The sequence below is a fragment of the Sinohyriopsis cumingii genome, chromosome 12, assembly GCF_028554795.1.
Source record: "Sinohyriopsis cumingii isolate HCF-2022 chromosome 12, ASM2855479v2, whole genome shotgun sequence".
Classification (NCBI taxonomy): Eukaryota; Metazoa; Mollusca; class Bivalvia; order Unionida; family Unionidae; genus Sinohyriopsis; species Sinohyriopsis cumingii.
Window position 1 is genome coordinate 61,085,655 of NC_142972.1, and position 25,127 is coordinate 61,110,781.

Here is a 25,127-nt window from a genome sequence, read left to right on the forward strand (position 1 = left end):
GACAGGCCCTCCGTCTTGGCACCAGTGATGAAACAAGTGGGTACGAAATCGCAAATCCTCGGGGGTCGTAGGTTTCAAATTTACGAGTAAATAGGCGTGTGGAGTTTGAGTGGCATCATCGTACGCCTGAGTCAGCCAAGGCGTCCCTAACTGTTTGGCTAAGACTTGCACTTGCGATTTATCTCGGGGGGCTTTTAAACAAGACCACGTAATGCGCATTGAGACTGATGGTGCGATGGGCTTTACTTTGTTGAAACAAATTTTGAGTGATGTAAACGACACTGGCATTACGGTGATGCCCTTTGCGCGTGAACCACAGTTTAATTTCTTCTTCGTCTTCTCCTAACATGTCGCCGAAAATGACCAAATGGGTTTGACGGGAGTCAGAGACGATGCCGTCGTCTTCTTTAGGAATGCCTTCCACAAACACGATGGAATCGCCTTGACTTTCTCGCAAGCGGCTGTACGTCGATTGCCACTCTTTGTAACACCACACGATGCGTTGAGGTGGACCGATCGATCAAATGATGTTTATGTTCGATCAAACGTTTGACGAATTCGGTTTTGCCTGAACCGCTAGGTCCAGCAATGAGCATGTTAAAGGGATGGCGAAGATACAAAGCCTCCCAACTGGCACGATCTAAGTGTTCGTCGATGACTTTGACAGTGGAGGAAGAGGGAGCAGAGACAGCACAGGTAGCCATAGTGTTAGGAATGTCACTTGTGACACGAAAACAGACAAGACGAGAGTTTATATACTTTTTTCAGGACACGTTTATTGAATGTTTCAGATATGAACAACACGAAAGACAAAAATAAATAAAAGCCAAATAGTTATGTACAGGAATAAAAAACACATGAAAACGATCAAAGTGGAATATAAACAAGTCTCTGTACAACATGTTTTGGGTAACCAAGATGTCCTAGGGACAGTGTGTAATGTTCTTACAGTCTCTACATGAGGTATTGTCACACAAGTGTCCTCCGGGAATGACCTTTCAGGAATGTCCATGACAGTCCTGTCCTGAAGCGAGTGGTTGTTCTCGGTGACGGGTTCTTCTGGCACTGTCACTAACACAAATTGAAAAGTAACTTTTTTCCTTGAACAACTCTTGTGCATACTGGGCCACTTCTTGGGTCCAAGCTTCAAAACCCCCCTTTTTCCAGTCACGAACATCTGTCCAATGGGGGTGTAAGTCACAAGCTACACACACATCGTCATACGTGTCTTCGGTAGCTAAAAGTTGACGAATCTTTTTTTCCTGTTGAGGTCGAGATGTATCCAGATGGAAACGCAAGGCTTTGAGCAAAGGAGTCTTTCGTGACCATTTAAGGCCATTGGGGTGGTAAGTACTGATCGTAAAGAGTCCACAAGGAATCGGCTGGTAAACGAAATCCCAGAAAACAAGTCACTAAGACACACACTATGCGTCGTCCCAAATTGAATGGATACAGTTCTTGTAATAATTGATGGTAATGATCTACGGTTTGAATATGGTCATTGAGTTCCTTCCACGGAATCTGTTCAATCACTTGTGACATAAGCCGTGGCATGGATTCCTGATTTTATAGTCTCTTTATTTCGGAAGCAATAAAGGTACTTTCTAACTAGACATCTTCGTTCTCCAGTAGGAAATCTAAATCTTGCATACTGCAACCTACACTTCAGAGCTTGTCTAGATGTTTCGTCTTCCACTAAGCAGATTCCACGTAAAATATGTTGGTAATCCTTTAACTCGTCTTCCTCAATACGTTGCTCTAGGTGAATCTCGAAGTAACCAAAATTACGAACATTTAGTTCATTCACTAACTGAAAGTGATGAAAAAGGTCTGACCACTGAAACAATTTCTGACGAATCAGTCCTCGTATAGCATTCAGGTACCAGTGGTTAAAGATCTGGTGACGTAACGGATGCAATTGTTCTTTACGTTTGACTTGTATTTTGACCAGCTCTTGGTAAATGCGTTCTCTCAACTCCACAGGCAAAGCACGAATGTTCTCTTGTAAAGTATCCATGAATAGGTCAGTCCGTACAATTCACAATCTTCTCCTAGAGCAAAAGTAATCCACATAGTGAGTAATTTCTGACCACTGCCATTCAGGGTAACGTCCAAGAATCTCACTGAACTCTTTTGATGTAAATGGTCTAGAGTGATATAATAGGACGAATGCACACTTGACCCAGAGAAATCTAACACACTGGTTGACTTTTATCACTTTCCTCTTGTGAATTTCTCGACACGAAAGTTCTACAGTCACCCATTGAGATTTCACTCTGGCAAACCTGTGCCAAACTTCCTTGTAAATCTTCTCTTGCAGTTCTTTAGGTAATGATTCAATATCGTTTTTGAAATGAAGTTTAAATACTGGCCTCGGTGATGTCCAACATTTGACTCCTAGCCAATCTTGTTTCTTCTTCAACGACATGGTAAGTTACTTTAATGTCTCGGTCCCACTAAGGGTAAGTAATGACAATTCGGTGATCAACGAGCATGTTCTAGGTAGGCCGAATCTTGTGGTTCCCAGTGGTGAAGTGACACACCGCAACTGAAGCACTTGACTTGATCCCCTTCGCCCAAATAGAAAAATCCGGCTCTGGCTAATTCTTCGGGGGTCGGTCCTCCCAGATACTTAGGCCATTTTCCTTTGAACGATTGAAGACGATTTTCAAAGTCGCAGTATTCCGACAAACGCACAGGAAACGAATATTCGTCTTTCACAGGTTCGTTTCGATGAGGGTTGGGTGACATGGACAGGAGTTTGCTCAGGGCTGGATGACATCCGTAGGGAGGTAGACGTGAAGGTAGACATTCACCTTTAAAACGAAACCCAGTAAAGTGTCCAAGAGGACGAGTGGCATCGCTTTCGCATCCCTCAGGTTTGACACGCACATCATCACTTTCCATGATAGGGGAAGTGAGAACAAAGTTCCCACGATGCTTTACGGCATCGCTAAGGTCACAACGCACAGCATCGTTCCCATCGCAAGGCTCACAATCGCATTCCACTTCAGAAGCCCCAAACTTGAATTGTGCCTGTCTGATCTTGTTTTGTGTTTTTATGAAAGTATTCATCTTGTTCGCTTGGTCTTGGTAGTCACAATGAACTATCGATCTTGACCATAGCCCCTTTTTATACTAGTCGCAATGCAGTCTCAAGCTTGTACATCGTTCCTTTTTTATGTTTAGTTTTGGAAGGTACCGTTTCTAAGGTGCCGTCATCATTGTACTGTAATGTCATGGGTGGAAAGACCATAGAAAGGTAAGGGCAGTGCGGAGACCATCGAGTATGTTCCAAAATAGCTGAATCTTTATAGATACATAGATCCATTCGTAACTTCAGTCCGCAAGCGAAACACTGTACTTCATATCCCAATCCTGACTCAGGTCCCAAATAGACAAATCCTGTTCTAGCTAAAACATGCGAAGTAGGTAATCCTTTTCTATCCGTAGGCCATGCTTGAAACGTGTCCAATCGACGGGCACAATCACAATAGTCAGGCAAGAAAACCGGAAAATGGTAGGGTTTGAACTTGGAATTCTCATCGGGTTTCTCACTCGATTCTTGCTGTGGCGAAGTCATCCTTCTGGTGGGTGGCTATCCTCTTACAACCAATGTTTTATACCAACATGTTCATAAGGCAAAGTAAAGTGGTTGGGCAGTCGCACTCGCTTCTGGTACACGATTTGATAGACTTTTTCCAAGGGTCGACTGACGATGTGGTGAGTGGGTAAAAGTACAATCTTGTTGGGCTGATAGGTGGTCACTTTAAAGTGTTCATCTTCTCTAGACTGCAAGGCTTATTTCAATACCCCAAAGTTCACCACTCGACTGGTACGATAATTCAGAGTCAATCCTTTCACTTTGCACTGCGTGTGCACTTCTCCTTGTTTGTCCCGGTATTCGTAACCGTAATTATTAGGACCGCCACTGGCGAAACTTAGAATTTTGTCGTCGGGGTGCTCGTCTGTCCAGGCTCCTAAACGGTCTCCTTCGATGTCAGGGTGCTGTTGACTCGGGTGATGGATGTAAATGCAACTGTCCGTGTCAAAGTACAGGACACGTTCCCCTAACAGTTCTAAAGCTTCGTACAATTTTAAGCGAGCATGAGCTGTCACGTAAGCCGCAATGATGACATTTCCAAAGGGGTCGTCTTGTACAAAGTCCAGATCTTCTTCGTAATTGACCAAGATCAAATTCTCGCGAACGACGTCCACGTGTTTCATGAATTTGGTTTTGTCGTGAATCATCTGGAAATAGCGGGAAGGTTCTGTCAAATATTCCGTCTTGGGTAAACACGGTCGTTGTGCCATTTTGCCCCACAAGCAATTTAACATCACTTTGGCAAACGATCGCCTGCCTTCGTTTTTCTCGATGTGATCTAAAGTGATGCCTTCTTGTTCCCAGTATTTCTCTTTGAATGTCTTTTGGTCTTTGGGAGTGTGACACCAGGACGGATAGCCGCTGGCTTCTTGCTTCAGTTTCAAAAAGGCATCCACGTAGTCTGCGAAAATGCCTTTCTGACTGGGGTCACCCTTTTGGTATTGTTCTGTCTTGGGAAAGTGACAAATTTCGTACACTTCTAACAGTTCGTATCCCATGTCCAGAGCTTTGAACAATTCTACGCTGACCCACGTCCCCGTCAAGGCGCTTTCTTCTTGAGTGTGCTGGCAAGGTTGATCTTGGTTGCACGTTTCGGCACAAGTACGGCACAAAGGAAACATCAGTTTGCCTTGGCAATGGTGAGGTAAGACGGGGTGGTATAGGTTCGTGGGAGGCAAAACTTTGCACTTGATCAAGCCTTCGTATTGTCGAATGTTTTTCAGGTCGATGTGTTTCGTCAGCAATTGTGGGTGCCCTGCAGGAAAGCGACAATATTTGCATACGTAGGGATACAGCGAACAGACGTCCAAGTATCTGATTTCTTCTCCTTTCTCTTCGTCGGCTTGGTACAGCAAACAGGTGGCATTGGTCCTTCCTCCGTACAAACTATCCCTCGGGTTCAGCGGGTCCATGAACTGGTAACTTACCACGAGGCGTTTAAATTCGGGATCGGTTTTCAAACGGTGATCGTACTCGTGTTCCCACATTTCCACCACTTGGTATCCTTGCTGTTCTAACTTTAGGCGTCGCTGACAAGTGGCCTTGTACAAGTCTTCCATGGTTCGTTGTAAAACTGATTTTTAGTGCCACGGTCATGGTAACAGACGGGACATCCGTGAAATAAGCAACCGTTAAACTCGTACACGATCTTGGGGTTTTCTAAGTCCCATCCATCGACTGAATGGGTTCCGATGGTCTTTTCGCCCCCTCTGTTGCGGGCATGCTGAATCCATTTGTCTTCCTTGTCGCACAAGTAATGTAACCAGCGTAGGGCTTTGACCGAGTATTGACGTTTGACATAGTTGGTCGTTTGAGGACTGATGACAGCCACGGTGTTTTCAGGCATGAATCGTTGTCTGTACACTAAGGAACACGCTTTGGCAATGGTGCAAGCTTCTTTCAAAGGATCGACCCCTCCGTGTTTCATGAACAGTTCTCGAAATTTTCCACAGCATCGTCTTAAAATATCCACGTCGGAACGACAATACTTTAACATTTCTTCCTGAAAGTCGAAAGGGTCGGAGGCGTGAGCCTGGTACCAAGCGTAGAAATCTTCTCGTTGTTCGGTACGCATGTTGTCGGGGTCGTAATAGTGAGCCTCAGGTAAATGGGGTAGAACGGCGTGTTGATTGACTTCGGTATTGAAAAAGTGAGGAAAATACCCTTTAGCCATTTCTGTTATTCCAAACGTTTTAGGCATTCGACTCAAAGGCATGGCCAAGTAACTCATCGAATCTTTAAACTGTACTTGTCCCACTTGCATGAAAATGATTTTGGCTCCGTTCAAAGTGACTTTAGGACGCTCGGTGCCTTGTTCCGTATAGTATCTGAGAAGAAACTGTCCATCGTATCCGGAGAAATTGTGAGCCATCACCGTGGCATGACGATGACAATCTCCGTAACGTTCGATGTCCTCTTGGCTCCACGTCTTGTCGATGGGGTCTAAGACCCATCTAGCGAAATCGGCTAGCGTGTTCGGCCCTCGAAAGATTTTTTCACGCCCTCCAGGAATCTTGCTGCAGTGAGGGCAATGACTGAAGATAGGTTCTTGAATGCACTTTTCGCACGCTCGATGAGCCACGCAGAAATTAGGAATGTGAATGCCAGTCTCTTGCATGCATTCGAAATCGAAAAAGATGAAACTGCCTTTCTTCTTGTGACCATCGTCTTTCTCTGGTGGGGGTTGGTATTTTTGCACGTAGCATTCGTGTTCCAAGTCCACGATGTGGTGACAAATGTGACATTTTTTCTTTCCTGAACATACGTGTGCCTTGGCACTGTTGGTACGTATGCCTTGTCCACACGTAGGGCACAATCTCAGGAGTTGACAAGCACATTTCTGCTGTGAACCTTGCGTCTTCAGATGTTGTTGGTAAGAGGCAGGGCTGACAAACGTGCGCAGACAAGCAGGACAATGCACTGGTTCTTGCCCTTCTCTCAGACAGGATGGAGAGGCCAAACATCCTGAGCATTTCGATCCGCAATGCTTGTGTTGCACTCGATTATTATAACCATGGTCACATTTCTCACAGTAATAACCGTATCCCAGGAATGCAGTGATACTGGTAATGGTATCGAAATGGTCATCGTGATGATAAAGGTGAATGTATTTTCCATCCTTAAAGTCTTTCCCTCGAAACAACAGAGGCCCGCGCACTTCTTGAGGGTGCACTTTCAAGGTGTAGCGTGGAGCTAGGACATCTTGCAATTTTTGCATTTCAGGAATGCCGCAGGGTGTGTCTGTGGACAGGCCGGCTTGTTGTAACAGGAGTTGTGCTTCACTTCGTTGTTTTTCTCGGACCGATTGTCGAATAGTTTTCCAGGCTCTTTTCCATTCTGCCGTGTCGTTCTTGTTGGCATAGGTTCGTCCCACCACGATAGCCCTGGCTAAACACATCTGATCTTGAGGGTTGTGAATTTGGACGAGGCTCTTTTTGGTGCTGCGAAGGTCGTTCACCAATAACACCTTATTGCGTTGTCAGGTCCCTTGAGGAGGAGAGACGTGGGTCATGTCCAGTGTGGCTTTTCCATCGGTGATGTCAAACTGGTCATTGGATTGTTGCACGTGTTGAATCTTGTCCATGACTTTGGAAGCGGTCAATTCTGCAGGGCTGCTAAACTCGATCCAAACAGGGGATTTCAAACCGTCGTGTTGTATGTAAAGTCTCAAGCGATCGTCTTCTTTGGGTTGACATTGTCGCTTGAGTGTGGTGAGTAAAGAATCCCACACCCGGGTGATTAACCCTTCTGCTTTCTCCAACGGTACTTCGGACTTGAAATCTTTAAACTTCACCGTGGTTCTAAATTTTCTAGAGGAGCGCTTTTCTGTCTCTCGAATGTCATAGTACTTTACAGGGTTAACTAAGGGTGGTGAACTTTGTTTAGAGGGTTTGGATTCTGGTTCACTCATGTCCTCTTCAAAATCACTGGCATGAATTTGTGCCAAGACTTCAGCTCTGGTAAGAGGCGATAGATCACGTTTCTGCCTCTTACTTTCTTCTTCTTTCTTCTCAAATGAATTAGATCCTTTCATCTTGATAGCAAAACGTCAAATAATTACAGTTTAAACACCATGGACTAATTTATAGTCCTAGCAGACCAGTGTATATAAAAGGGTGTGTGTCTTGTCCTTTCACTATTCATTTCACTCTCAAACCGAGCACAACGATGGAAGAGACTTCACAAATCGAACGTTTTATCAGAGCTTTGCGAGGGGTCATTAGAAAATTCTCTTCAGACCAGCCGATGGACTACTCTCTTTCCTTGCGAGATAAAAGTCAAGATACTTGCTATATCTGTGAGAAGAAAGGGCATTGGTCTTCAGAGTGTCCAGACCGTCAAAAAAGAAAAATAGGGGTTAGAAAAGACAAAAGTCAAGATACCTGTTATTATTGTCAAGAAAAAGGACATTGGTCTCCAGATTGCCCAAAAAAGAAACAAGAGGAGTCAGAAGAGAGGGATTCTTCAGAGGAAGAAGAGGAGGAAGAAAGCAGACAGGTGAAGAAAAAGAAACAGGAGAAGAAAAGAAGAAGGAAAGAAAGTGAGGAGGAAGAGGGGGAAGAGGAGGAAAAGACTGAAGAAATTGAAAAAATAGAGAGACTAAACAATGAGACAGAAGAAGTGTATGAACTTTTTAACGTGTTCTGTTGAGAATTGTGAATTGTGAATTGGATTGTAAATATTGATAAAAGAATAAATTAGATATAAAGGTAAGTGTCTTTGGGTTTTGATTTAAAAAAAAGAACGTACACTCACACACTCATACACAGACACGTACTATAGGGGTAAAATGTTTTTTTTTTTGAGTTATTGGCAATAGAAAGTCTATCTCTTTTCGAGAGACGTGGGTGGCCCTGAAAAGGACCTTTTTGGTGTAGGGGTGAGTTTAAGCAATCAACTTTAACTGTCTTAAGCCTTTGCCACGGCCGAGGCCTACTTCTGGACTGCGTACTGTTGATGATGATGATTTGGTTGAAATCACTAAGGGTGGTATGGTAGGCTTAGTCACAGGGTTGGAGTGTTTAGCTCGGGAAGGTCGTATTCTCTTCGGTCGTGATAAAGAAGTCTGATACATTTGTTTCAGACTTCTTAACTCCGCTAAAACGTCTAACAGTACCGTGACCGTTTGATTTTCACCCTCTTGTTTCTTTGCTGCTGCTTCTTGTTGTTGTTGTTTTTTTCTTACCTCTTCTTCTTGCTGTTGTTGCTGTAGAAGAAAAGCTTGTTCCGCTTCCTTTTGCTGTTGTATAAATTTCTCCAATTCTTCTTTCTGTCTCTGTCTAAAATTCTCCACGTGCGGTAATGAAGAAGGTGACGAAGGTTCCGGAACAAATTCTTGCGAGGTAAGAAAATCCACAAAATCCCAATTTACCTCTTCTGAAAGTAAGTCTGGGTTCCCTTGGGTGGTCTCCACTGCTGGTGCACCCCAATTGATCGTTTTCTGAGTTTCCGTCATGTTGAATAACTGTCGCATGGATTGACAGCGCACAGGCGCTAGCGAATCTATATAGACCACGTGACGTCACAGACTGTTCTCTTCGGATTGGACGCAGGCTGACTGAATTTTGTAACGCGTGTCTGGATTGGTCAATGAACTCAATCCGTTTCAATCCTTCCTCTACCTATAAATAAGCGCAGTTCACTGCATTGATTCACCTGTTCTCGGCGCCTCAAGATGTGAACCACAGTCGAATCATCAACCCTTGTTTCTTCGATGATGTTCAGGACGGACATGCTAATGTATGTCCGATCCAACTGGACAGTTGTCCACAGGACAGACACCAGTCTGGGGATGCGAAGAGCCTATGTAGAACGTCAAGGATGCCTCAAAAGAGTCCTGATTTACGGTCCTGCAGTCAGGCGCAGCCTAAGGACAAGAAGACCAATGCGGTGCCCTTTATGTTAATATATCTTAATATTAACATAAAACCCAAAGGCCCTTTTCAGGGCCACTCATAGGTCTCGAAAAGACCTTGACTTTCAAATGCCTAGCCCATTTTTTATTTTATATATATGTGTGTGTGTGTGTGTGTGTGTTTTATATCCCTCTCCCCTGTTCCCTTTCCATAGACCTATCAGGTCGGGACCATATTAAAATAGGGTCCCGACCCTATTCCATTTTCCCTTGACGCTATTCAGGCCCACGATTTATTCCCATGTTAAATTTCCCTTGACGCTATACAGACCCAAAATCTATTCCTATGTTAAATTCCCTTGAGGCTAAACAGTCCCACGATTTTTCCCCATGTTAAATTTTCATTGAGGCTAAACAGTCCCAGGGGGTCCTATAATGCTAATTCCCCTTGAGGCTGAATCGTCCCAGGCGTTTCCGTAATGTTAAATTTCCCACTGAGGCTAAACGGTCCCAGGCTGTTTTTTAATGATAAGTCCCATTGAGGCTGAATCGTCCCCATATACTACTTACAATATCCCTAAATCACACGATACATTCACGAAGTCCGATTTTGAAGTCAAAAGGTGTTAATTTAGTTGGAAAAGCAGCAATATTTACTAATATAAATATGATGCATATCCACTAAACAGATTAAAAAGAATTGATAATTTTTTTAATGAAATTGTAAGTCGTATAGTGCAGTATTTGAGCTTAAAACAGCATACTATGTCGTGTAGCGGATATTTAAGATTGGAATGGTACCTTGAAGACAATGTCAATTTCAAATGGACAAAAGTGGCATACTCGTTCAATGGGAATTTGACATGGACAAATGTGGAACACTCGGGACAATGGGAAGTTCACATGGGCAAACATGGCACACTCGGGACAATAGGAATTTCAGGTGGACAAAAATGTCACACTCGGGACAATGGGGAATTTAATATCAGAATTAACTGTTGCCTCTAACGGAAATTTAACATGGGATATAATGGTACTTCAAGATGGGAATGCCACTATGGTTCCTCACGTTAATTTAAGTGTTTGCAAAATCTGACACGATTGTATTATGGTGAAATGTAATGTTAAAACTGTCCATAGGTTTAAAATGATGTTACAGGTCTCTAAGGTATGTAATGGGAATTTAACCATGACACGATATCGGACCATCTAAAATGTTTCCGTTTTATCTCTATGGTCCCTAATGGGAAATGTAATATTCAAACTACATCTGCAATTCAAAACCAATCAATCTATTTACTATCCAATGCCCCACACATGCATTTCAACACGACGTTTGGACTGACTGACCATCACCCACTCATCTACTGACCACCATCCGTCGGATATAATACATGGGGAATACAAATAGAAGGTAGATCCTTAATAAAAATCTACACAGGCCTATTCTATTGTATCTTCTTTAATATCCCCTTAAAATAGAGGAAGATGCATATCCCAAATAACTTCAACACCATCAATTTTGAAACAAAACTACCATCCACTGCTACATTCATAATCCATACAACGCTTGTAATTCTAACAGTCATGGAGGGAACAAAGAGCAATTAGTACTAGTAAATACGCACATACACGAACATTGCTTTCTTTATACATTCACTAGGACGAAGGAACGAACAAATGCACACTTAAAGGCAGGTATTAGCTTACCATTGTGTCACAGAATAAGTCAAGAAGTAACTTGGTTTCTCCTTAGAATGATTTGATCATTTTCGTCGTACATACAGGCATACAACGTTAAATGGGGTGGATAATTGTTTTCTAACTATGTATCTCGTCTTAGATCGCTTGCGTCGAGAGACAAAAAAATCACGATATGCACGGGAATTTTACCCTTCGTGATACTCATTATCCTGTGGATTTAAGACATGTTATTTTTTTAAAATCTAATTGACAACTTGGTCTTTTGGATCTTATCAAGGAGTGTACGTTCGCCATTTTTGTTATACAGCCATAAGGGTAAGTGTTACATTTGTATTTTATTTGATATGTGAAACATATTCAGGTTTTAATGTCGTAGCGTGAAATGTTGCATTCACCACTACGCGGATTTGATGTCTTGTGAACTTTTAATTTAGTAGCATGTATCTATTATGTTATTATGACCAGTTTGGTTTTATTTTAGATGCTGTGAGTGCGGGTATATGAGGTTTTTGGTCTGTCCGTCTGTATGGGGGTGGAAGCAGGTGTGAACATCAAGGCCATATAACGACGAAACTTCTGATTTGTAAACTTGTGCGCATGGTGGATCCATGTTGTGTGTAGCCAATACAAGTTTGGGCCAACCCAAGAATTCAGAAGAGTGTGGTTTGACAATGGACACGTGAACCAGGTCAAAATGTTTCGCTAACAAGTTTTTTTTTAAAACAAGTATTTACGAGTCATACGTGGTTGTGAATCATACGGGATGTACAACTGACTGAATCACGAGTCATATGCTTGGTCCAATTCCTATGGTGATTAAAGCTGAACATATGTGTTTCAATTGATAATGTTGTTTCAAGTGAGTACAAATGAGTCACTTTCATTACATTACATTATTGGATTCTTACTTTCATTACATGAGATTATTTGAATCTTACTGTCAGTACATAAGATTGCATGAATCTTGCCTTTATCTCTGCATATGTGAATCACATTTTGTTTTCCCTATTTGTAAATGTTTGCGTACAGTAATTGAATGTGTCGTATGTTTAGAGCGTGAAAGAATCACTATTTGTAGAGCATATGCATATTTTTATTAATTCATTTTATAAACCTCCATCTTTCACAACATTGTGTTGTTGTGTGGTCATTTAATCGAAGCATCCATTCAGGTCAATCCTGTTGCAATCCCCTAAAATATTTATACACTGTTATGAATGATGTGAACGAAGTGAATAATGTAAGAGTGAAAACTCACATACACAAATACAACCTTCTTCTGGTATTCAACATTAGGGAGAGAACATCAACACACACGCACACGCACACACACACACACACACACTTAAGAACATGCATTTGCTTACCAAGCAATCAAGACAAAACATAAAGGTTGTAATCCAAGTGAGATTCTAAATTTTTCAATAGTTTTTCGAATGCGATGCAGATCTAGTTCTTACGTTTGTTATAAATTTACGATTTGACATACTAGATTTAATTAAATTGACCTCACTGGCAAACTAAATCAGACTTTGGTTCGCAGCTATGTGTTCTTGCGAGGCTGTGATATCGCATGTTCATGTTAAAATGATGGAGAGAAAAAACAAAGACTTTAAAGGACAGACTAGTTCAAACCAAACATATCTTTAACATGGTGGGGTTTTCTGCTTCTACCGCGAAATGTAATATCAACTATATCCATGGGTTTAATATTACGGGCTTCTATTTGGACAGAGTGAATTTGACATTACGCCTCCATGATGAAATATTTAAGGGTATTGGGGAAAATGTCATAGTTCAATATGATGGGGCATTAAATATTGAAGATCCGGAATATGTTTAAAAAAGTCAATAGCTGTCTACTATCCAAAACCTAGTCTTCTACTATTCAAAACCCTGTCATCTACTATCAAATACATTGTGATATACAATCCAATACCCAACTATTTGGAGTGACCAAAACCACAATATTTCAATATTTAGGTGCCGTTTAGAGTGGCCAGCACTCACTCAACTACAGCCAACACAAAATATGATGTAAAAAGCTGTATAAAATATAATTGGGAACCATTATATACATAATTAACCTCCTTGTCTTCATTGAACATCACTATTATAACTTTCTATACAAAAGTGAAGCCCTATCCCCTATTACTTTCCTATCATCTCTTTTACACAAAACTACCGGTAAGGTGGAAGGATAACAACGGGTAGAAATATACAAGATATACATTCAAACGTACTTATTCACTATCATGAATGGAGTGAAAGAAGACAAAAGGGCAAGAGTGCATGCAGAAAATGTAACATTCAAGCTACATCTAGTATCCATTACGTAGTTATCTACTCTACACTACCCCACAATTGCTTCTGAGGAGGTTGTTTCGAGTGGCCGATACAACCCTAATTGCTATTCAATACGCAGTGACCATCACCCACTAATATACTGGCCACACTGCGAATGAGCTAAAATGCAATCTAAATCCATTAGAAACACAACTATCCTATCTCTTTTAAATTTTCCAGTTATCTACTTACAAACAACTTAAAATATTTGTCCCCGTATAACTTCCCTATCATTCTTGTTGAAACTAAATAACCGTCCCTACCACAACTATAATCAAAGAGAGTAAGGTACACAAACGTACCTGTTATAATAAGATGCCATAATCTTAAAATAAGTTACAGAAACGAACGAAAAGTGACAAGGTTGGTAAAAGTAATAAATATTTTTTATTTCCATAAAATACAAATTGAAAAAAATAAGCAATGACATACAGTATAGTGAACGAAATCTTAAATTCCTGAATGTTTTATTAATTCCAAACGTATCGAGTAATCCAAATGAATTCAAAATGTATTACGAATTATGGACAGTAATTTACAGATGTAGCGACAGTAAAGAAGATATAAATCAAAACAGTCGTTAACTGAATTTACAGTAATTCCGTACAGCTGTTAAATATCCAAATGGTCTATAAAAAACTGTGTATTTCCGTGACAGTTATTATTCCAATTAATATTATTTTTTTTTGAGCACTGTATTTATAACGAATGATTCAATTTATTAACGAACTCTCCTCAATATAAAAAAGAATAACTTTCATGACTTGTGGTACTACTACGAATGCCTAACTTTACGTAATAATTATATAATATAGAATAATTTAACGTGACAGAGAATATAATACGAGGCTTGTAATAATCATCTTGGCGTTTCGACGAATACACACCATCGTTAAACATATCAGCTTTTTAAACACCAGCTATTTTGCCACTAAAATGGTGCCTTCATTGGTTTAAACTTGTCTGCTACCTATTTGCTTGCAGTGCTTTCAGAGCACTCAAGTGGGTATTCATTTGTGTCTTACATCTGGCATATTCAGCGATATCGCGATAGACCTCGGCAGTATCAGTCTGCAGCAGCAGGCTGTCGGTGTCCATGTATAACATGACAGCCTTTCCACCACAGCGTAACTTGATACAATTGTAACACACATCCTTCATGAGTTCCATGACTGCTCGTCCGTTACACATTTGGCGGCATACATCCGTGTTTTCCTTTTTGCCGTAAGGAGGCTGATGCTAAATATTTTCCGGGTCTGAACAGTGGGTTTACAGTCAGGCGCTGATGCTTGTCGCCTTCCCCCTTCAAACCTCATGCTATAAACCGGGATAGGTTTCTCCAGGTTCCCGATTGTCTTCCCGAATATAGGGTACTTCTTCAGCTTAAAGAAATCTTTTCAAAGTCTGATGAGCCTTTGGTTCTGATATGAATATTGAGCTTCTGTTATGGGTACATCCATATTCCTGTATAATGTGAGCTTTGGTTAACGGCTCAATGTTTCGCAGGCATGGAACCAGTATGGCGATATTTATTAAATTTACATTCCAGTTTGCTCAAGAAATGTAGCCCTTTGGTGAATCATCTTTAATCAGGTGATAGCCGTCCTTGTTTTTCAGGTGCAGGTCATCCACACGCTTTCGGCATGGTCATAGTCTTTTTGGCTAAACATGCGTGGTTGAGTAGTATATGAAAGACGTCTGTCGGTGAAGGCGATGTTGGTCTGAATCGTTCCTATCTGCTCATATTTTCCTATGTGTAGACAATCTCGCGAAGAAAAAGGGTCAATGCTTTGATCTATGCACCATACTTTAGAACGAAAGACCTGCTTTGACATACTGTCTGCCAGCTTCTCGAGGTGCTATTCGTAAATTGGAGTTTGTCAGGAAACTATAAATTTCCTAATGAGAACGTCATGTATTTTGCAATGTTGCTTGACCAGCATTTATCCCTTTTATCAATTCTATTCTGATATACTAGATGACCTGATGACCATAGGAGATTAACAATCACGAAAGGCAGGCCCTCTACCCACCGTTATTTAAGCCCACTCTCGAGGTTCTGGATGAATGTGGCCATAGCCTCATTACCAAGATGTAAAACTGGCTCAATGAATATTCGGTCGCGGCAAAGGACCATATATAACAGTTTACGTGGAACATTGTCTGCTTGATATTTTTTTATCAAGATTGTTGGCGGGAAAGTCGAATGCGTTAACAGCTGAGTGCAACGCAGCGAGCATACTAAGCAGGCAGCCAGACTGAATCCGCGTATTTAATATGCTGAATAAATTGTTTCCAGGGTATAATACATTTTGAGCAAATTTACTTGACCAAATCGCTTTTGAAAAAGTTTAATCGCGTATACTATTACTGTTTTATTTAAAATGTGAATTTTGATCTCTCTAACATTTACTTAGTGTATAGGGGCAGTGCTGGGTGGTGGGAGCAGATGTCTGCATAGCCATACTATTAGGATATCCTTGAAAGTGTCTGACGTTTGCACACTATATTGCTTCTACGTACATTTTTAGACTTATGATTATATTATACATGAATGCGTCCATAAATGTCACCAATAATAATAATAATAATAATAATACTAATAATAATAATAACAGCATTATTATCAACAATAATTATCTTCATTAGGGACCTTATAGCCAGCATATAAGATGTAGAGCTAAGATTGATCCAGATTATATTTATTATTATTATTATTATTATTATTATTATTAAATATTTTTACAGTCTCTATTCTACAATGGAAGATAAAGTTTTTTGCCCTCCATTTGATAAGGGAGGACATTTCTGAATATCGGTGGGATTTAATGATCCATCTTAGATGTGGCTTGAAATTATCATGCACTCTTTGGGGGTATGTGGTTGAATTTACATCATGGTTCTTGAGGAAATCAGCCTAAACCGCAGAATCGCACATCACATAAAGGATACTTAATATATAATATCATCCGTATCACCAGCATCATAATCATGATCATCATTATGAGAGATTCGTATATAATTTGGGTACTTTTGCCTCACCTTTTTTGACTGTATCTGATTATTACAAATCCAAATAATAAACCCTGATCATCGTCATCATATCATACACCCCTACAAAGAGATTTATGCAATTTTATTTCTCTTTCTTTTATATTTGTCTCTTCATTTTTATTTATCTTTATATTTTAAATCAAAAGGAACAAATATCTGACAGATATTAATTTATTGTAAATATAACAAAATGAACAGATATATAAATGGAGTGGGGAAGGGTTTAAGATCTCTGATTCTAAACCAGTTCAACAATACTAGAACACTTATGCATTCTTTTCTGTCTGAAATAACTGGTTTAACTGAACTGGGTAAATGCTGTATGATCCCAACCCTATCGACATCTATACATGTCTATCAATTTGTTAGTTTTGTCTTCAACTTTAATTTTTTAAAGATTGAAATACACGATGGAACAATTGCAATGTATACAATTTTATGACACAGTTCATGTATTTCTTCCAACATCTTTAATCAGCACATTTATATCAAACAGCTAGCTGACGAAGAACATATTATAACAAAATTTATTTTGAATAATGTTTGTATAATTCTTCCTTTGCTCCAATACCATTGTTTTCCTTTTTTCAAGCTTTCTTCTGAAAAGTGACCGGTCCGGTGGCCTAATGGTTAGAGCGTCCGCCTCGGATGCGGGAGTTCGTGGGTTCGATCCCCGACTGAGTCATACCAAAAACTTACAAAAATGATACTAACAGCTGCCTGGCTTGGCGCTCAGCATTTTGGACAGGTCGGCCTGGTGTCAGAATAATGTGACTGGGTGGGACTTCATGCTACATGTCTGCGGCATGATGCTCCAGTGCTAGACATCACTATAAACTGCCACACTGCAGACATCGTAGCGATATGACTGAAAAATTGTTGAAGCTACGTTAAAAATCCAACACACACACACTTCTGAAAAGTCGTCCACAATGGTAAAATTATAATTATAAAACTTTATATAAATATTTTGGTTCTCTGCGTGCTGAGTTAGTGTTTTTTAAAATAAAATATATGAAAATTACAGGACTTATACCTTTCTCAGTTATGCCTTCTGTCTTGTATTTTTTTGTCTGTTCTATATTTCATAGTGATAGACATGTACGAGTCAAAGCTATTTCTGGTGGATATTGGGTTGATTGTTTGTTTTGGGATGTACATTGTTTGTACATTGTTTGTTCATAGTTGTACAAATTCTGTTGAAAATTCATTTTTTTTGAGATTTCAAATGTGTTCACTGTTGTTCCGAATGATGACCAATCTATTACGCTGAAATTCCAAAAGGCTGGAATGGTTTCATGTGCTAACAGGCTTGATATAAATCAATGAAATAATCCCAGAATGTTGTTAAATGAATTCACTTATATCCACGTAGCACCAAAGTGTATGAGCGTCTTGTCATACCAATGATTAATTGAAATAAATCATTTAAATCCTCTCAATTGAACAAAATGACACCAGCAAAACTGGTGTTCGAGGTCGTAGGAACATAATTCTCAGGTAAACGTCCCTTATAGGAAAACAAAGATGCATTTTTAGAACCAAAATGAAGGTCGAATAATCCTTTCTATGTCAATGTACCTGCGACAATGTCAGGTCTTAGAGCACTTAACTAATCAGGAAGTAGGTCATCTTTTGTTCCTAGCGGAACCCATGAGTAGCACTCTAATATCATCAAGTTCGTCATCAAGATTTTATCAAAACTTTTAAGGTCAAAAGGTTACTATAACAAGTATACTAAACAGAATGACCTTATCTTAAACTACAAACTCACAATCATGAACAAAATGAACCATTTAATATTTTATAAGCTAATTGATCCTTACAATATATAATCATAACACTCAATGCTTCACACATTGATATTGGGCTGAGGTTATTTTGTCCTGGGGAGGCGGGTTTGGTCATTTAGGTATTGTGTTCTGCACCCGGAATATATGAGAAATCTTCGCATTTTTTTATTCTATTGAATACTACATCTATATATGTAAAATGAATTGAAATGCGCATTGATTAGAAGGGTTGGATGTTTTTCTTGGAACAAAAACAGTGCAAGTATATCTGAAAAAAGAAACATTAATATTCATTTGGAAATTATGGGAACCATTATTCCAACTGGAACTAAGAAAAATGTTTTGTAATTCGAATTTAAGTTTGTTAGTTGGACGTACATTATAGATTCGCTCTCGACCCTTTTTTCATTAGAGAGCAAGTCTGCTAGATACTGAGAACACCACATTCGAACCCACGCACACAGAGGTGAGATGGCAGTGATCCGTAACGGTGAGCGATTTAGAGCAGTCGGCCTATTAGGGTCCCTCTCCTTGAGGCTTTAAAGTAGGAAGCAGCGCTATATATTTCAGAGTTTAGCACTCAAGGCATTATTTTACAGCAAAATCATGTTTGCAATACAACAGGAAACAAGTTTGCTTGCGTGCTATTTGGCTTCCGTTTCTACCAATCAGATGTAGGACTTGTTAGAATGCAAACGGAAATAAAAATAAAATACATTTGTGTGTGCCAATGGCATAAAATGATTATGTATGTATATCTTTCCTCTTGCTGGCTTTACAAGTTTTAATCAATTCGTTGAATGACTTGCATGAACACAGAAGTCGTACGGATAATATCTACAGTAAGTTAGTTATTATATTCGGAAGTATGAGCATATTTAAGCTGTTTATATGTACGAGGAAATCCACGTGGGTACTGTAAAGCGGATTATTTTCGAGATATTCTCAGTCATTCTTCTACGAAATCAAGCGTCCGTTAAAATTTCATAAAACGTAAAGGTCAGTTAACGGACAGCAATACTACACTAAAATACCGCATAAACGTCTTGAAATCGCAGGTGAAAAATGTGGCTATTAAAAGTAACACGCTATGCAGTAAACTATTTTTCTAAAGAGAAATTTTATTCGCATTTTCATCACAGAGTAGGAGGAATGAAAGAAGAATAGGCACTAAAGCGACAAACATTCTTACAGAATTGTGCACTGAATTACATTCTAAGACAATACTCGTGCAAGTGAAACTAAAACTACAGCTAAATTTGGTTGATTTTATGCTATTTGTCGTGTTGTTTGGTTCTCTATTACCATATATATATATGTTTTGCCTTTACCAATGTTATGGATACAGACGCCATGACACATGTAAATGTAAGTTATAACATGTTTAGTTATCTTGTACAATTTTTTAGGACTAGAAGCATCTCGGTTCTACAGATAAAGATGGTATTCGTGTTTCCAGTTGGTCCACCTGTAAACCATTTGGGTTGACAGCTGTACAAGCCTTTATTGGTCTAACGGTACTTCTTGTGATTCTCCAGAGTAAGACCCTTTCTCTCTCTCTCTCTCTCTCTCTCTGAGAGATTCCATTAAAGTTTTTTGAAGGAAGAAGTGTTTTAGGAATGTTGAAAGTCCATTACATATGTCTGGTTTGTATGTTTGTCTGCTGTCTGTGTCTGTCTGTCTCTCTATATAAAGTCATCAATATAGAAACATTTCTACCTTCTAAATTGTAGTTTCAATGTGTTTTAGTCAACAATAAAACACAACAATTTCCATCAAACGTATTTTTTGGTACATCAGACCAAAGGATGATACTGTATGTAAAATAGTACAATACAATGTCCGATTACAAAGCTTTCAAGCAACCGATGACGATATTTATTCCTCTTGTGAATCGATAGTACAAAAATGTTGACAGTCTAGTCATGGTACTACAATTAACAACAGATATAAGACTAACAAAAATATGAATTATCTATTATTTAACAGTATTTTGTGTCATTACTTTCTTCTCAGATCATCATCTGCATGATACACATTTTTATTCAAAGAAAACGGTGTTCATTCGTCTTCGACAATATTTAAACAATTCTTAGCAGATGTGGAAAAATTATAATAGGTCATACAAATCATAATATCAACCTGTCTCTATAGCAAATGCATATATATATATATATATATATATATATATATATATATATATATATATATATATATATATATATAGAGAGAGAGAGAGAGAGAGAGAGAGAGTTTGCTAGGCAATCTGAATAACTGCAGAGGAACACAAGAAGTGTGTGTTTGTGTTTCTCTTCGTGACTTGGATTTTTAACGGTTCTTTAAGACGTTTTCAGTCATATCGCTACGATGTCTACAGTGTGGCAGTTTATACTGATGTCGAGCACTGGGACATCATACCGTAGACATGTAGTATGATGTCCGACTCAGACACATTATCCTGAAACCAGGCCGACCAGTCCCAAAACTAACCTCTTAATGCTGAGCGGTAAGCGAAGCAGATGTTAGTACCATTTTTGTTAGTCTTTGGTATAACTCGGCCCGGGATCGAATCAACGATCTGCCGCATCCAGATATTAATTTTTTCACGTGTGTTGTATTTTGAATACAATTACGTTAGCATGAGTATGTGAGAAAGCATGCCAGTAGCTTCTCATGGATGTGTGCTTCATTCCTGGGTTTTTCCGGATTCGTTCTCCACCATTAATAACGGCCGCCATGTATAGCCCACCGTGTGCTGAGAAATGGCGTTACACCCCACAAGAACAACAACTTTAGCATGATATTACAATTATACAAAAATACTTACTTTGATCCACATGACATAAGCTGTGATAATATATGAGACCGTATATAGGCAACACATATTTGGTATTTGAAACAATATTCAACTGTTTATGTATTACTCACACAAGTGCCGTTCATAAAGTTATGTTGTTTGCAGATGCAGACTTTTGATTAATGGCCGAAGACGAGCTTAATCGTGCATTGACAAGTTTAATACATAAACATAAAACCACATAAATTTATCGTAAAATATATCAAATACATTCGTTAAAGTTTAAAACTACATCCCTCAACTCATTTTTAGCTGTTTCAAGCTTCATATTTAAGGCGATTTCTATTCCCGTATTCATACAGGCAGACTCAGTCAATCAACAATCGTCTAAAAGAACATTTCTAACTCTATCTGATCAATATATCATTTCTGAAAAGAATTACTTTGATTTTATCCAGATTGATTTTTGCACCAAAATTTGACAAAATTGGTCAAAAATAAACATTTGTTCCGGAAATGAAATATATTTTAATGCAGTGATCAAAATCATCGGCATGCAGTACAGCAAGTATATGCTTTTTCGTTTTATTTATAATGATAACACAAGTGTATTTTACAAGCAGCCCTTCCCTAAGATCAGTAATGCATAATGAGAATAAATTAGGGCCTAGGACACGACCTTGTCTGGTACCCACGTGACAGGGCAAACCGATACCGACAATCTTTAGGAGACTTAATACATGGTTTCAAACTAATATGTATCTAGGAATTTACCCTGACCATTGTATTAGTGAAATGTATCTTGAAGATTTGAATTTTTATCCGGGCTTCCGTCAGAGGTTCAAGTCGTTCAACCAAAACAACGAGAGCATTACTAATATATGCAATCACTTGTCTTTCCGGGGAATCTTGTGATCTGAGAAATGTATCATTTATTGCTCTACACAGACTTCCTCATCTCCTTGCATCTACTAGACCGTATGAGTTGATCATTTAAATTGAAAGGTATATTGCTTGCCATTTCTGTTGCTGATTCAGTAAGGACTTTATATTTGTTTTGGTACTTTACGGCACAACAATATAAGTATGTTATTTAATGCCATGGCAATTGGAGTAAAATGCACTACCCAGGGACATACCACGGTAACTCAGCGTGGACATCCAGCTTTGGTCCGATGGTAGAATTAGAACCCAGAACCTTTTGGTCGTAAGTCCGGCATGCTAACCACTGAGCCACTACGGCTCTCAGCAAGTACTAATCCCCAAACAATTTTAGTTTTGCTAGATATTATGCATGCAGTATATGCGGTTTATTCTTTTTATTTCATAATCTTAATCCCTGTCTAATAATGAATATCCCATAATAATGTGCAGCCTCTCAATTCCACATTTGAATTGATAAATATCCTTGGAATATTATTTGACAAGTTTCTGCTTTTTTTATCGTTTTCTTTAGCAGAAAAAATTATCGTACATTTCATCTAAACTTCTGATTCAGATCAGTTTGGCTTCAGATGTTTTTTCCTTCGACCTATACACACAGTTAGGTCACCTCATATTCAATTTTATTTTGTGAAATTGTAAACCCTACTACCAGTCTGCAGTTTTAATAGGTTTTGATAGGCTTCAAAATACACACTTATTTTGAATATTTTCATTTATATATGTTCGGAAACATGGTCAGTCACAGCGTGTCGTGTAACATAATTAGCATACACGTATATAAGCACATTACTAAATAGACTTCTTTTCCTAAATTGGCCATGCCGTTGCATATACATGAAAACCAAAGCTTGATATAAGACAGGTGTTAAATGCATTTAAAAGATCGACAATAACAGTACTATTGCTCACCCTGTAGACGGTGGAATTTGTTTGCGAAAAATCTGCTTATTACCCTTGAATAGCATTATCATCAGACCATGTGCCAAGTTTTGATCTTTAATACTTTGTAAAAACTATGCACAAATGATCTATGAGCGGGTAACCACTGCAATTGCATCATTGTATCCTTGGGATAGGCGAATAGTTTCCATTTATTCATCACGATATAGTCAATAATATGTTAAATGTAATTTTAAAACGCACAAAATCACAAAAAGCCTCGGACAAATTATTTACTGATAAAAGCAATACTAGTTTACGCATCTTTCTTTTTAAGATACCACCGATGTAAGAAACAGAACATGGATCGGCGATATAACAAACAGAGGAACTTGCGGAGATCCGCCTAGCACGCTCGGTGACTTGGTCCTTTATAAACAGCAAAGAGACGCAGCTTTTTACGTCTGTCCAGGTTTAAACCTGTACGTAGCTTTTCCCTTGACTTGTCCAATCATCTACTGTTAAGCGAACGGAACCTTTTCTACACCTGATTTTGCTACTAGTCAATCCGTCTTTTTCCCAGGTAAGTACCTTTTTTTCACTCTAGCAAAAAGAACAGTAATCAATCCAAAAGAGTAAAACCAGAGCTTTCTAGAAATGTTCGGTTTGTATAAAAATAACTCACATTCTCCTCTATAAGAAGTTCAAATGCTATTGTATGCACAAGCTGTTTGAGTAGGGGTATACCACGCTTAGGGGCCCCGAGTGGCCGAGTGGTCTAAAGCGCTATCCGTTACGGATCACTGTCATCTCACCTCTGTCTGCGTGGGTTCGAGTCTAGGATTCGGCCAATGTTGCTATGTGAGAAAGCTTGCCAGTAGCTTCTCGTGGGTAGGTGGTTCTTCCCGGGGTTTTCCAGGGTTCTTCCTCCACCATTAATACTGGCCACCATGCATAGCCTATCGTGTGCTGAAAAATGGCGTTAAAACCCACAATAACAACAAGAACAACAACAAAAACAACAGATACCTCGCTTAGCTTTGCCGCTCGCCATGTTTTGTATTTTCATTTAAGTGCACGAAAAAAGAATTTCGTTGCTGCTTTTTCTCTTCAAATGCTCAGAAACAATAAATATGAAAGCTTCATACAACATGTACACTGAAAAAGTGTAAATTTAAAAGCAAACAATTTAGACTGTGTATATTATGTGGAAACGGTAGAATCAGAAGTTATTGATAGGATTGAGGATTCGTTACAACGTATTGTAAGCATAGTACCATCTAGGTTGTTCCTTAGCCCTAAACACAATTTATAAAGCTCCAATCATTCTCTGGACTTTTATTGCTGTTTCCGTGTCCAATTAGAAACATTATTTAAGCGATCTTTGCTTTGACAATGAATTTCTAGTTACTACATCAGTTAAGGGACGAAATTAAATAGGACGAAAATAAATCTAGTTATACATTACTTTCAAATCACAGAATATGTTAATCGCGTGGAATGCCAGGTATACTTTTTCATATTGTTATGGAGTCATGTATATGTATATTTTGTTGCAGAATGTGTCTTAGTTGTTTGTAGAATATTTAAATAAATTCCGATTGGTTGGACTTGGTCACATGAATAATCAATTTTGAGGCAAAATGAGTTGTACGATCCGTCACGTTGGGTATATTGTGAAATATTGTCGTAATATAATTATATGCGTACATAAGAAGGGAACGGATCACTCAGATCGATTCCGATTTTGGAGTGATCCTAATTATTTTGTATCTGTTGCAGACGTGTTTTATGTTTTATATGGATATCATTCGAGAGGATTTGTTTGGAACGTTCAGTGGAAATAGAAAGTGCTCATTTTTTGGACTATAGCGTTGTTCTGGAATGATGTGAATTATTTGAGGGAGTTCTTGACAATTCCAGGTTGACAACGTCACAATTCATGGCGGACCGGAGAAAATCCGGTTTTGAAATTTATACAGAACTTTTCACTTTTTGGACGTTCATAGAACATTACCAGCATTATTTTGGATTCATTTCATAATACTTTAAGTTCTTTTAACATTTTCATTTATAACTTTGATAATTATTTTTTCAATTAACTTTTTCAAACCTGTTAGTGTTACGTCTTCCTGTTACTTAGTTTATGAC

At 39.0% G+C, this 25,127-nt stretch overlaps 1 long non-coding RNA gene across 2 annotated transcripts in view; it reads left to right on the plus strand.

Moving 5' to 3' along the window:
- LOC149786571 (uncharacterized) overlaps positions 1–25,127 on the plus strand; it is a 76,446-nt gene that overhangs the window by 46,699 nt on the left and 4,620 nt on the right. The window contains exons 1-3 of one of the 2 annotated variants that reach the window (XR_016425207.1): positions 19,124–19,197; positions 19,765–19,894; positions 23,314–23,559. This is a non-coding gene — a long non-coding RNA (uncharacterized LOC149786571). Of the gene's footprint in view, positions 1–19,123; positions 19,198–19,764; positions 19,895–23,313; positions 23,560–25,127 lie in introns of those variants that run through there. The other variant, XR_016425206.1, reaches the window with a different exon arrangement.